We start from the raw sequence: 14,149 nt of genomic DNA on the forward strand, positions 1-14,149 counted from the left end.
ATATATATATATATATATATATATATATATATATATGTTAGTTGTGAGACCCATCTATTGCATGGATTAGTTTAAAAATAAATTAAATATAAAGATCAAATATTTAAGAATTTTGAATTTATAAGAAATAAGAAAAATAATGATTTATTACAATAAAAATATTTTTTATCTTTTAAATTTAAACAAATAATTTGAATAAAGAAAATAAAATAATGAACTTTAATTTTGGGAATTTTAAAATTAAAAGGTAAGTTTATTAGTGAAATTAAATTCCATTTATTACTACATTTAGTATAATTATTACATTAACATATTATATGAAATTTAATGAAATAGAAAACTCATAAAATAACATTTGAAAAAAAAAATTAATTCAAAGTAACCACAAAAGAATATTAGGCAAAATGAATGAGAATGTGATAAGTAGTAAAAAAAACTTTCATTGATTATATATATATATATATATATATATATATATATATATATATATATATATATATATATATATATATATATATATATATATATATTCAGAACGTAAGAAAATCTGTAAACCAACTATTTTCTATTTAAATATTTTCTATATAAATTAAGTTCTCTTCTATTAAAATAAAATTTATAATTTCTTTAAATATAACAATATTATTAGTTACCTAAAAAAAAATTGGTTTTTTTAACACGATACAAAAAATAACTTTTATTAGATTTTCATTCAATTTGAAAAAAATAAAATAAACAAGATTTTTTTTTTCTTGAAACATTTTATTTACACATTTTTATTGATAAATCAATAAGTATAAATGAACTATGACAATGTAATTTTATAATTTTATTGAATTACTTTTTAATTAAATTCATTATATCTAATAAATCAAAATGCACTTGTAATCATATATGAATATAGTGTATATCCATATAAATAAAATAAAAAGTTATGAATTTTTGAATTTTTAGTTTTTTTAACACTATCATATATATATATATATATATATATATATATATATATATATATATATATATATATATATATATATATATATATACACACACACTAGTTGTGAGACTTATGTATTATATGGATTAATTTAAAAAAATAAAGTTAAATATAAAGATTAAAATATATGAAAATTTTGAATTTATAAGAAACTAAGAAACATACTGATTTATTATAATGGAAATGTTTTTAATGTTTTACATTTAAACAAAAAATTTAAGTAAAGAAAATAAACTAATGAGCTTTAATTATGGGAATTCTGAAATTAAAACGTAAGTTTATTAGTCAAATTAATATCCAATTATTACTACATTTATTGCAAATATTACATTAAAATATTATGTGGATTTTAATAAAATATAAAAACTATTACACCCCAACTCGACGAGTAGGAGGCTGAGTGTGAAAACCCTAATTTCCAGGGTTTGTGCCTTATTTAAAGGACATTAAGCCTTCATTTCCACCTCCCTTATCACTTTAACACTTTGATAGAAACCCTAAATGAGTTGGTATTGTATGTCCCCTATAATGCTTGTGTATCAGTCAGATTCGTTTGATGATGCGGAATCCTAATCAAACGGATGCTGTCAGATCAAATAGAAGATAAGGAGAAGAAGAAAATGATGAATCTTGTATGTATTGATATGAATGAAAGATTCGGATACAAGATTCACACACATTTATACACACTTAAGCTCCCTATTCTCTTCTGTTCATCAATCTACTCCTCACCCCTTACACCTATATCTATACATGGGGAATATGGGCTTGGTGAACATGGGCCGTGAATGGGTTTACGGCTGTAAACCTGTTCACGGCCGTAAACACAACCATAAACACATATACGGCCGTAAACACCAAGCTGTTTATGGTCCAAGAAACAAAAATACATTTTCCTAGAAAAGTAAAGTATAAACCATATTTTTGACCCAACAATCTCCCCCTTGGTTTATAGCTTTCTTTTATTAATTAACCCAACAAGCTCCCCCTAAAAAGTAGCTGGCTTTTCTTGTTAATCTTCAGTTGGAGATTGGCTTCAGCGTTTATCTTCAATGACTTCACAGCTTCAAGATGAACTTGATGAATCTTTAATAAATGACTTCATCTTGAGCAGTTGGGAATTTCTTCAGAATTTGACATTTAATGCATATTGGGTGAGGAGGCTTCTTGTAGAGATTCTTGAAAATTGGTGCTTTCAGCTTGAGAATCTTTAGAGAGAACTTCAAAGAGAAATAAATCTTTTGGATCACTTTAGTAGGTTTAAGATAGCAGCAGACTGATTGAGGAGGCTTCAATACAATCTGTCACATAATCTTCAATTTCAGCTTCACCTTGCTTCTGGGGTTGAAGGATTGAATGTTGAAAGAATAATCTTCATTTCTTGCTCCTTCGAATGAGAATTCTTCGATGATCACGGATGAAGCCTTGGCTCAGAAAATCTTCGATACAATATCCATGAGTCTCATCTACACCTAAATTCACTTTTCAAGACAAAAAAAAAACTAAAAGAAAACTTATCACACAATTTAAAACAAAAACAAAAATACTTTTGGATTTTTGATTTTCTTGAGCAAGAAATAAAACAGAATATAACACTATATTTTGATTTTGAATTTTCTGATTTTTGTTTGATTTTTGAATTTTTCTTCTTTTTTTGAATTTTTTTAGTTCTCCCCCTAAATTTGTGCATAGAGGAAAACTATGAACAAATTTAACAAAAAGAAAAATATTTGGGATCAAAGTTGTGAGACAGCCTGAACTTGTTTATCAGTACGTTTACTTTGTGAATAGATCTGGTCAATTGCTGGTATTTTGGTCCACTTAAACACGAAGAGTATAGACAAACTTTTCTAAATAAACCATTTAGCCGACGACAACCACGTGTATTGTTGTCCACTTAAATCAAGCAGCGAGATCTACAGGCAACCTCTAAATGGTTCAATTTTAGTTGCACTAAAATGTGTTCCCCACTTCCCGATATACCCTGGTTATCAAGAACTTCCTAAGGACTCCTTACTTTAGGTGAGTAAACAATTATTAAGGAGGAAGACAGATTTAGAGATAGATGCATATGTTGTGTCCCAGGTTGGATCTATTTCAATCACGCAGAGGGGACAACATATGACTAACAGAGATAGAGGGATATACAGATACTAGGGTGTTGCATATGTTGTGTCCCAGGTCGGATCTTCTGATCACGCAGAGGGGACAGCATATGGCTCATAGATAGGAAGAATTGCAGAGATAAAGAAAATGCATAGAAATAGAGTTGCATATGTTGCAATCCAGGTCGGGTCTCTTCCAATCACGCAGAGGAAGCAACATATGACTGATAGATAGAAAGCAAGAAAATAATTTCCAACATACCTACTTTATCCAAACCCCAGTTGCACTATCAGAACCAGAATAAAGGACATAAGTCCATACATCAAGGAAAATTCTAACCACTATTCTAGATGCGTATTAATTTAGTGTATCATGTAGGTTCTCGTGTTTATCTTACTGCCCAATTTACCCGAGTGTCATATGGTCAGTCCAAACAATCCTATCTAAATCCACACTATTAAATCCTTCGTGCCTACCAGCACATTGAACACAGAGTCTAGACAATTCAGATTCAGTCCCTTACACATGTTTTAGACTACATGTTATCACTTTCTTGATATCACTTCCCAAACAATACTTACAAACAAAAACTGCTAAGAAAATGAAAAAATTGTCTTTGAAACGAATCAAAGTAAGATAAACTCAGGAGTATAGAGAAGAAAACGCAAATTGTAATTCACCGATAGAATTTGCATCCAGAAGGTCTGAGAACAGCACACAGAATCTCAGAACAGATCCGAAAATTCTTCATGTTGTTAAGAACAAACCCCATGAGTGACTCCTTCCTTTCTTCCCTTCCCGCAAAGGACACATACTTTCAAACAAAATTCCGAGTGTTGTACATTTGAGAGATGCCTCCTATCATGTGCCTGGAACAACCACTACCAACAAACCGAAGTCTGATGATATGCCTCCATAGCTGCTCCAGTACAGAGCGGGATCAGTTGGTCTTTGGAACCCAATCCATTTTGAAACTGGGTCGACCTTTGTCATCAATGCAGGGTACTCTCTCCCATGACATATCCTGCTTATCACAAAAAAAAATATGTATAAATATTAGAAGCATTAGAAGATTTGGGAGAGTGAGCCTTTGGAACCCATTTGTAGTTGGGTTTAACCCATTTCTTTTTCGATCTGATGGGTGGCTCAGTGGTTGCTTTTGATCTTGATGTCGGCCATTGAGATGACTTTGACCGAACTGATCTTTGTTTCACTGGAGCATCTCTTGGATTGGGCTTCTTGGCTGGCATTCCCTTCTTGCCTTTGGTATTTAGATTCTTTGCCTTGTGGGTTTGATTCTTGGCCTTCTACGCGTTTCAGTCACCATTGTCTAAACGTGTCCTGGAAGGGTTTCTTTTGAAGTATCTCCCACTTGGCGTGTTTTGCCATCGTTGTGCGTAGTAGGGAACGTATGCGTGATTAGGAAAATTTATGGCAACGTGTCTAGGTGTTCCACAGTGAAAACATGTCTTTTTCTTCACTGGGAAGTTGTCTCTTCTTGCCCCTGGTGGCGTATCCATGCCTTGTCTCTTATTGAGCCCACATGCACACTTGCAACAAGCACTCTGTTGCGCTGGAATTGGAGGCCTGCATTTCTCAACGGCAGGTTTGTTAGGAGTAACAGAATTTGAAGCAACATATTCTGAGTTCAAGGAGTCATTGGTTTGTTCAGTAGTGTTCTCCTTATTCTCATCTTCTGCTACTTTACCTGCACTTGAAGTAGTAACATTAGTATTTTCAACCTGAATACCTCCTGACACAAATCCAGTTGGTTTTCCATATTGAAGATGTGCCTCCTTGTCAATTTCTTCCTGTGTCATAGGGATGGTTGTGTAGTTATGATTGAAAGGTAGAGGAACACTATCATACCCTAGACCTTTGTTTTGATTATCTTTGAATTTTAATTAGGTTTCAAATAAGGACTCGACTGTCTGACTTGACGCAGTATAATTTTTAAAACTAACATCTATTTTTCCACACTTAATTTTCAAAGTGTCAAGTTCTTTAGTTACAGCAACAAATTGTCTCTCAATATAGCCATAATTTTCACATTGGTTGCCATACTCTTCCTGAAGCTTCCTAAAGTATTTGGTTTTTTCTTCTAATTCAACCTTCAGGGGTTTCTATCATTTCCTAAGTTGATATCGTTCGTATTTTAGGTCCTCGACTTCCCTTTTTAGCAAATCATTATGTTCACGAAGAATTTTAATCGTATCTTCACAAGATGGAGTACATGAAACTTCATTGATCGGGATGTGTGCAGAACTCATTTTTTTCGACACTTCTAGGCGTCAAGCTCTTCAATTACATCAACAATACTAAGACGATTGAGATTGATATGTGCATATTTAGTGTGTATTTAGTATAGTTTTTTATTCATATATTAGCTAAATTATCGCATATTATGGACAAAAGGTACTTAAAAGTGTTAAATTATGTTTTTCAGTCCAAATATGAAGCTCGGAAGCAAAAGGAAGCAAGAGAAGCAGTTAGGAGCTCGAGAGTGGAATGAAGAAGGAAAAACACTAAAAAAAAGCTTCTACTCGTCGAGTCAGATAGCGACTCGACGAATCCGGTCGAGGAATCAGAAGGATAATGACTCGGGATCCCAGATAGTTATCGCAATACGGGGAATGTGAGAGGGACTCGACGAGTCACCACTTGACTCGACGAGTCGGATTGCTTATTTAAAGATAACTCCACAGATCGAGAGGAGAGAGTTCTGGGACGATTCAGAAGTATCTTACTACGATTGAGAAGCCTGAAAAACCCTAGAAGACGACGAAGGAAGCTAGAATTCGATTCCGGAGAGTAATTAAGGCAAAATTTCATCATTCCATTTATTCTTTTGTTTATTCATCATGACTAAGCAATTTGACTTTGATTGTTTGCTGTTATTTACTTTAATTATGAGCTAAAACCTTTAGACTTCTGTTTGGGGATACAAAGTTGACAATATGGTTTGATTGATTGGTAGGATTAATTCTAAGTTGGTGAATTTTTGTTATTTTAGCTTGCTAAAGAACCTTGTGTGTGAATAATAATTAATTTTCTGTTAATAGGAAGATAATTGATTAGCATGAACATCTACTGATTATTGCCCTCATATGATATATTGTGACCACATAGTTATATGTCTAGGATTAATGAATATGAAACTAGAATTAATAAGAAAATTGAGTAAATTCATGTGCAAGCTTGTAAGATGACTATCAAACAAGAGGTTAATTAAAAAGACTAAATTAGTTAACTATTGCAAGTCTAACTTAACCCGAATAATTAATCTAGTAAATATAATTAAATTAGACAATTGGCCACTGTTTGAGTTAGTTTATTTGCTAAGGATTAGGGTAGTGAACATGAACCTAATCACTTGAATCGGTAACCAACGAAAGAATTAATCCATTGCACTATTACCTTGAAAGTCAACCATAGAGTTAACCGAGTTGAACTAAACAGAAGTTCCTTTCCAATTATTGAATCTAGTTAAATCGTTATTTTCTAGCTTTAAATTAGTAATAATTAGTAAGTTTCTAGTCTTGTAAAACTAGAGAACAACCCCTGCTTTTTAATTAACTTAGATTAAATTAGTTTTTAGTTTAATTTGCCGTTCCCTGTGTTTGATACCCTGCTTATTTAGCTATACCACAATTGATAGGTTCACTGCCTTTTGTGTGTTATTTGATAATTAAAAGTAGGTTTAAAACTAGTGGGTTTTACACACATCAAGTTTTTGGCGCCGTTGCCGGGGAACGATTCTAAAATTAATAATAAAGTCTAGTTTAATCGATCCTTTGTGTGGGATTTATTTTATACAAATTTATTTACAAAGAAAATCCAGTAAGTCGGCTTAGTTTTATTACAATTCCGTTTTTTTACTAGAAATTTTTCTTTTCTGTTTTTGCCTTGCACTCGCCGAGTGCACTCGTGCCGACTCGGCGAGTCCATCTCTGTGTTAGTCTTTATTATTTTTTTTATTATTCCGTTTTTGTTCCTTTTACGCGTTTCGTTTCTTTTGTTTCGTTTTTTTTTCAGGTGTTTCATGACCCGAGGATCGGACACACCTCTAGTACCACCTTTGGAAGACCCGGAATCCGCACTAAAGAGAAGCAAAGGAAAAGCCATAGGAGAAACCGCAACTTCAAAGAACTCACCACTCAAGAACTTGAAATCCGTTTTCAGCAAGAAGAAAGGCAACAAATCAGGAGCATCCAGTGCCTCGTTAACAATTGAAGAACCAATTCACGAAGATATCGAGTACGAGACCGAGGAAGAAGAAGAGCATATTTCCGAGCACGAAACCGATTCCAAAGAAGAGTTAGCTATCACTATGGCTAACATCGATGAAGTCCCCATGGGGGAGTGGAAGAAAAGGATGCGTGATGACACCGGGCCGGGACTTGTGCAACCGGCAATTCCCGCAACCGCTACGTTTGAGCTAAAGGGCCATATTCTCGCTCAACTCAAGGAGATCCCTTTTTACGGGAGAGATCATGAAGACACTTACAAGCATTTGGATGAAGTAAATGATGTGGCCGATTACTTCAACGTGCCTAATGTTCTACGTGAGACCCAGCTTCTTCGAATGCTTCCTGTCACGTTTAAAGGCGCTGCAAAAGATTGGTTAAAATCACTTCCTCCCGGATCGGTCACCACATGGGCCAAGATGAAAGAAGAGTTCATTGACCATTTCTGCCCACCTTCCAAGATAGCCAAGCTAAAGAAAGCAATTGCCAACTTCGAGCAACAACCCGGTGAATCTCTTTATGAAGCTTGGGAAAGGTACAAGAGCCTACTTAGAAATTGCCCACACCATGATCTTAATAGCCAACAAGAGGTCTCCATCTTTTATGAGGGAGTTAATGTCACCACAAGGAAACTACTCGATTCACAAGGCCCGCTCACCCGAAAGCCACCTCCGGAAATAAAGGAATTAATTGAAGAATTCTCTAAGCATTCTAGAGAATACCACAATCCGAGGAATGAAGTGAGTCGTGGAGCAGTAAACTCGGTGAACGATGGCATGGCGGCGGTAATAGCTAAACTCGATAGCCTAGACCGAAGAATGACAAAAATGGATGAAACGATCCATGCTATTTGGGTAGGATGCGAAGATTGTGGCGGCCCCCATCTTACCAAGGATTGTGATCGAGATGAGAATGGAAATAGAAAGGCTCAAGCATTCTATTCCAGTGGCGATAGATATGATGAAGACTGGAGGAAACCGAAGAAGGAATGGCTCCCATACGAAGAATATAAAAAGGCTAAGGAGGATAAATACAAACAGAGGGAGAGGGGATTCTATCAAAAGGAAGAGCCGGTGACGGAAAAGAAGGCAAATTTAGAAGATCTACTCTCAAGGTTCATAACCGCGTCCGAGAAAAGACATAATGATCACGATGTAGCAATGCAAGAAACCAGAAACATGTTGAGGAATCAGCAAGCTTCCATTCTCAACATTGAGAAACAGCTGGGACAGCTTGCACATCAAGTGAATGAAAGAAGACCGGGTCAACTTCCGAGCAACACCGAACCCAATCCACGAATGGAGAACGTGAGCGTAATAATCTCCAGCAGTGAAGAAAAACTTACAGAAGCACTAAGGATCTCCAAGAGGAAGGAAGAAAAGGTAGAAGAATCGGAGCCAGCCAAACCCGACCCGACTCGCCGAGTCACTCCTATGGACTCGACGAGTCCATGCGAAATTGAGAAACCTATCAGTTCTTCGAAACCTTATAAGCCTCCATTGCCATACCCAACCAAAGCCATGCCTGCAGAAAAAGTTGAAGCATACAGAACCTTCATGAATCATGTTAACACTTTACAAGTTAATGTGCCATTTGTGGAAACAATACTTCAAATGCCTAAATTCTTCAACTTGCTTAAGGGCCTTTTTGCTGCTAGGAAGGATTTGGCTGAAGTTGCAGAAGTCTTGATGAGTGAACTGCCTAAAAAGAAGGGTGACCCAGGAAATATTGTGCTTCCATTCCAATTTGGTAATAAAGTCTTCACACGAGCATTAGCTGACTCAGGGGCAAGCATCAATATGATACCTTTGTCATTCTATAAGAAGTTGAATCTACCAGAACCAAAACCAGTGAATATGAAGATCCATTTGGCGGACAAGACAACAATCCATCCAAAAGGCGTTTGTGAAGATCTCCTTATAAAAGTTGACAAGTTTATTTTTCGAGTAGACTTCGTGGTTGTTGATATGGAAGAAGACCCCGAAATTCCAATTATTTTGGGGAGATCTTTCTTGAACACCGCGTGTGCTTTAATTGATATAAGTGAGTCTACATTGACATTGAGAGTGGGTGATGAGGCTGTGACGTTTAAAGCTATTCCAGAAATCAAGCAAGAAGAGGAAAAGATTGATGAAGTCTCAATGATCCAATTGGATGATGAGATATTAGAACAAGAGCTTGCACGTTTGATGAAAGAAGACCCAAGCAAGTTTGTGATACACTCTGAAGAAGAAGGAGATGTTAACAAGGACTTGGATGAATTAGAAAAGCTACTGGAAGGAGCCCACTTAGAAAAAAACCCAAGAATTTATGGAATTCGTACCGACTCGCCGAGTCACTTTAATGGACTCGACGAGTCCAGTCGATTTGGGCAAACACTTGGCCGACTTAGATCTGCTTTTTACTAGTCCTTCACATACCTTGGATTTCAATAATATACAGGATTCTTTAGAAGAACAAACAGCAGAAAGAGGAAAGGAAAGGAGAGTCCAATACGCCGATGTAGCATGTCTTCATACGGTTCATCTTGAAGACACTGGAACGAACGAAGAGATAAAGGAAAGGAGGGAGGAAGCTGATCACCTATTCACCACTAAACCTAGAGCACAGACCATTATGAAATATGAAGTTATTAAATTTAAAGAGAAGGAGGTTCAAGAGTTGGTGAAAAAGAAGGGGGTAAAGAAGAAAAAAGAGAAAAAGGGAAGCCCAAGCAGTTGAAGATGAGGCAATGAAAAGAAAAAGGGATGCATTAAAAAGGGCTTACAAGAAAAAGATCCACGCTTACAAGACCAGGTACAAATCACAAAAAGTTAGGCGTGTGTTCCCGATGCTCGAAGATGACAAAACGTAGATGGGAAGGAGTCTAGCTAATGACTCCTCAAAAAGAAGCGCTTGGCGGGAGGCAACCCGTTATATAGAGTTTGCTTTCTTTTACGTTTTAGTTTTATTTTTATTTTCACTTCGTTTTTTTTTTTAAATCTTAATCTTCCAAATCATCGGGCATGTCTGCTTGAGAGTGTGCATAAGCTAAGTGTGGGGTGAAATGATTTACAATACATAACAAAATTTTGAAAATTATGCATTCTGACCACGACTCGACGAGTCGGTATTATTTACAGAAAAAAAAAATATTTCGAAATTACTTTTACATTGGGTAAGTAGGGTTTTAACCCTAAGAATCAGTTTTCACAAACCACACTCGTCGGGTGCCGCTATTTTCATTCTCTCTCAAGCATTCATCATTCTTCTTCAAGTTCTTTCAAATTTCTCAAGCCCAATCCAAAAAGGTAACAAATTTCTTCCTATTTTCTGTTAAGAGCATGATTATAAGGCCATCCATGGTACTAGTTGCATGAAAAACCCGTTTTTGAGAAGTATTAAATTTCTAGGTTTTTGATTTTTCATGAATTAAGTTGTTTTGAATGTCTATTTTGGCCTTAATACATCAATACTAAGTGTTGAGACAAAACCCTTGAAAAAATTTACAGGTTTTATGGCCCAATTTGTAGTGACCCGTCGACCAACTCGTGCAGGTTGCGCGACTCGCCGAGTCGGGCCTGGACTCGACGAGTCCAGTCGAGTTACAGAAAGCAGACATTTTTTTTAATTATATTTTGTGTTTTCTGGGTTTTGTGTGTTTATTTTGCAGACATCATGTTCAGAAGGGGACATACTTCAAGTGGCAACCAAGGGGAGTTTCCATGGCTAAACTTCCCGCAAATTGAGTCCGCCTCAACAATTAGGAAATGGAAGAAGAAGCTATCTGATATTAAGAAGAAGGAGGTTTATGTGCCAAACAGGATTGATTAGGAGTGGCTGCAAAGTGTTCGATATGAGGAGGAATTAGCTCCTTACCTTTTAAAGGAGTTCCAACATGAAGGCCAAACAATGATCTGCGACGGGTGGAGCCGGGTCTTCCGTATACAAGAGCCGGTGTATTTAGAGCTTTGTTTGGAATTTTTCTCCACGGTGTCTTTCACCGGGGGAGTGGATGTCTTTCACCCAACAAGCTTTAGTTTTTGCCTTGGGGGAGAATTTCGTCAATGCTCGGTAGTGGATCTTGCCTGCCGACTAGGGATCTACGATCAGCCCTTGGTTTCAACAAACATCTTTCGGGCCTTTTTAGCACAAGCACATATGGAATTTCCCGATGGAGTTACAAGCACGGGTTGGTGGAATACCATTGGAAATAAAGTTTACATCCCGAAGTCTGCACAGGAAGGGAGCATCCGATCCCCAACTCACCGCCTCATTCACCACGTTATTTCCTCCACCATCAATCAAAGAAAAGATGATGACAAGGTTTCCAATCTTGACGTCTTCTATTTATGGAGTATAATTACACCCAGCGCCTTTTGCAACATCCCTTGGTGTATAGCTTCATACCTTTCGGAGGGTGCGGTCAAGGATCACAAAACCTCCCGTATTAATGGTGGGATGTTTGTCACCCGATTGGCTAACTCATTCGGGTTGATGAACCGCGGTGCATGGAACTTCATGACATTGATCCCGACACCTCCGTTTAATCCCATTCTTTTCCGAAGAGCACGGATTATTGAAGACTATGGTGGTGGCCATTATGCCATCCCAAATGATGACCCCGTTGTTGGTCCCGAAGCACCGGGAAGGAGGGTAAGATCAAGAAGAGAGCGGGATGTGGAGGACGAGCCGCCAGTGATTCCGGTCGAAAATGAAGACGTACCAATGGATTGGTACAATGTGGAGATGAGGCGGATGCAGGATCAAATGGCGAGGGGGCTGAACTTTTGCAACCAATCCCATATACGACTTTTTGACCACTTCAATATCCCACATATTGATGGTGGAAATTACCCCTTTATTCCATCTTGGGATGAGGTGATTGCTGCAAGACGAAGTGGAGCCGGAGGAAGTGGAGTCGCCAATGATGATGAGGAGGACGAAGATTGATTTTTGTGTTTTAATTAAACAATTTTTATTTTGTTTTTATTCTTATTTGGTGTGTATGACTTGTTTGAGATTTTATTGTGTTTAATGATTGTATGCTTTAGTTATTTTTCAGGATTGGATTAGGATTGCTTGCTTAGGATGGTTTAGAGTTATAGCCTGGATGTTATCACGAGTGAAAGCGAGTCAAGGAAGTGGAACTTTAACGTCAAAGTGTCGAGTCCGGTCCTTAGGGGGTATGAGCAATTGAGTCTAAACATGGGGAAGAGTTAGAGACGTTTTTAGAGGCTAAAACAGTTGCAAAATACCAAGTTTTTTTTCGTTCAGTGGCCTACTCGACGAGTGCACTAAGCTGACTCGACGAGTCGCCTTGTATTTCTACATATTCTGAGAAGGCGTGCTGGTACTCGACGAGTCCACCATAAGACTCGACGAGTCGTTCAATTTTTATACCGACGGACTGCTGATTTGATGTTGCTACTTGTCCCACTTGCTCACTTATTCTTCCATATCCATTCTTGAAGATCTTACACTGATTTTCGCGTATTTGGAGCGACCCACACGAGACGAGACACCCAAGGCATGGATGAGATGTTACCATGTCTAAAGTTGAATGAAGTTGGAGCTTAAATGAGAGTGATCAACCTATCCACTGCTATCCCAGGGGAGTTTGTTCCAATTCCCTCTGTAGTTTCTTTTTATGTTTTTATGCATCATGTGCAATGAGGGCATTGCATCACATAAGTGTGGGGTAGGGGGTTGGTTACATAATAGTCAATTTTAAAAAATTTTGCATACCAAAAGTCATATTTAGGACTTAATTAGAAAACTTTGGTAAAAAAATTTAGGATTCGATGTTAGGATTTTGTTAATAATTGCATGATAACCCAAATGTTTAGTTGAGTCTATATACGTTCTAGTGCATTTGTGGCTTCCTTATTCTAGTGAAATCATGAGACAAAAACACGACCTTGCTCAGCTTGAGGGATGCAATATGTTTAGCAGCCTAAACCTGAAATGTATCCAGGAAAATTTTTATCATTAGCCAATAAAGGTTGAGATTGAGCGCCCCTACTTAAGCATGTAGGGTTTTGAGTGAAAGAAAAAGTGAGGTATACATGTAAAAAAAAAAAAAGAGAGAATTACAAAAAAGGTTTGAAGAATTTTGGAGCAAATAAAGTGAAGATCAAAAGATCAAAATTCCAAGAAATCCAAAAAAGTTGAAGATGCCAAAAGTCAATACAAGTTGGTGAATTCAAAGATATCAAAGATCAAATTATCAAGAAAGTGAAGAATTCAAAAAAAATTTCATAATGGTATCGAAAAATTGTAATTTTCTAGAATATGTATGCTTGGGTTGCTCAATTAAAAATACCTTGAGGGTAAAGAGGTTTTCTGAGGATGGATTCGGAGGGTTGCATAAAATGAGCATAGTTCGGGGTGAATGGGCGAATGTTTATGAGGATTGTGAGTATTTAGAGTATGGGAGGTTTTTAGGAAAAAATTTAGACACAAATGCATGCGTTGCGGTCTTGGCATAATGGCTGGGTTAGATTGGAGTTGTTATACATAATTCTAATGTGTTAAAATTCAGTTTTGCTTGAGGGCAAGCAAAAGACAAGTGTGGGGTATTTTGATATGTGCATATTTAGTGTGTATTTAGTATAGTTTTTTATTCATATACTAGCTAAATTATCGCATATTATGGACAAAAGGTACTTAAAAGTGTTAAATTATGTTTTTCAGTCCAAATATGAAGCTCGGAAGCAAAAGGAAGCAAGAGAAGCAGTTAGGAGCTCGAGAGTGGAATGAAGAAGGAAAAACACTAAAAAAAAGCTTCTACTCGTCGAGTCAGATAGCGACTCGACGAGTC

At 36.7% G+C, this 14,149-nt stretch overlaps 1 non-coding gene across 1 annotated transcript; it reads right to left on the reverse strand.

Moving 5' to 3' along the window:
• Positions 1–7,814: 7,814 nt before the first annotated feature.
• On the reverse strand, positions 7,815–7,921 carry LOC145077310 (small nucleolar RNA R71). The gene has a single exon (XR_013693091.1). It is a non-coding gene; the product is annotated as a small nucleolar RNA R71 (small nucleolar RNA).
• Between the last annotated feature and the right edge of the window lie 6,228 nt (positions 7,922–14,149).

This window comes from Lactuca serriola, chromosome 9 (assembly GCF_051521515.1).
Source record: "Lactuca serriola cultivar US96UC23 chromosome 9, Lser_US96UC23_V15, whole genome shotgun sequence".
Classification (NCBI taxonomy): domain Eukaryota; kingdom Viridiplantae; phylum Streptophyta; class Magnoliopsida; order Asterales; family Asteraceae; genus Lactuca; species Lactuca serriola.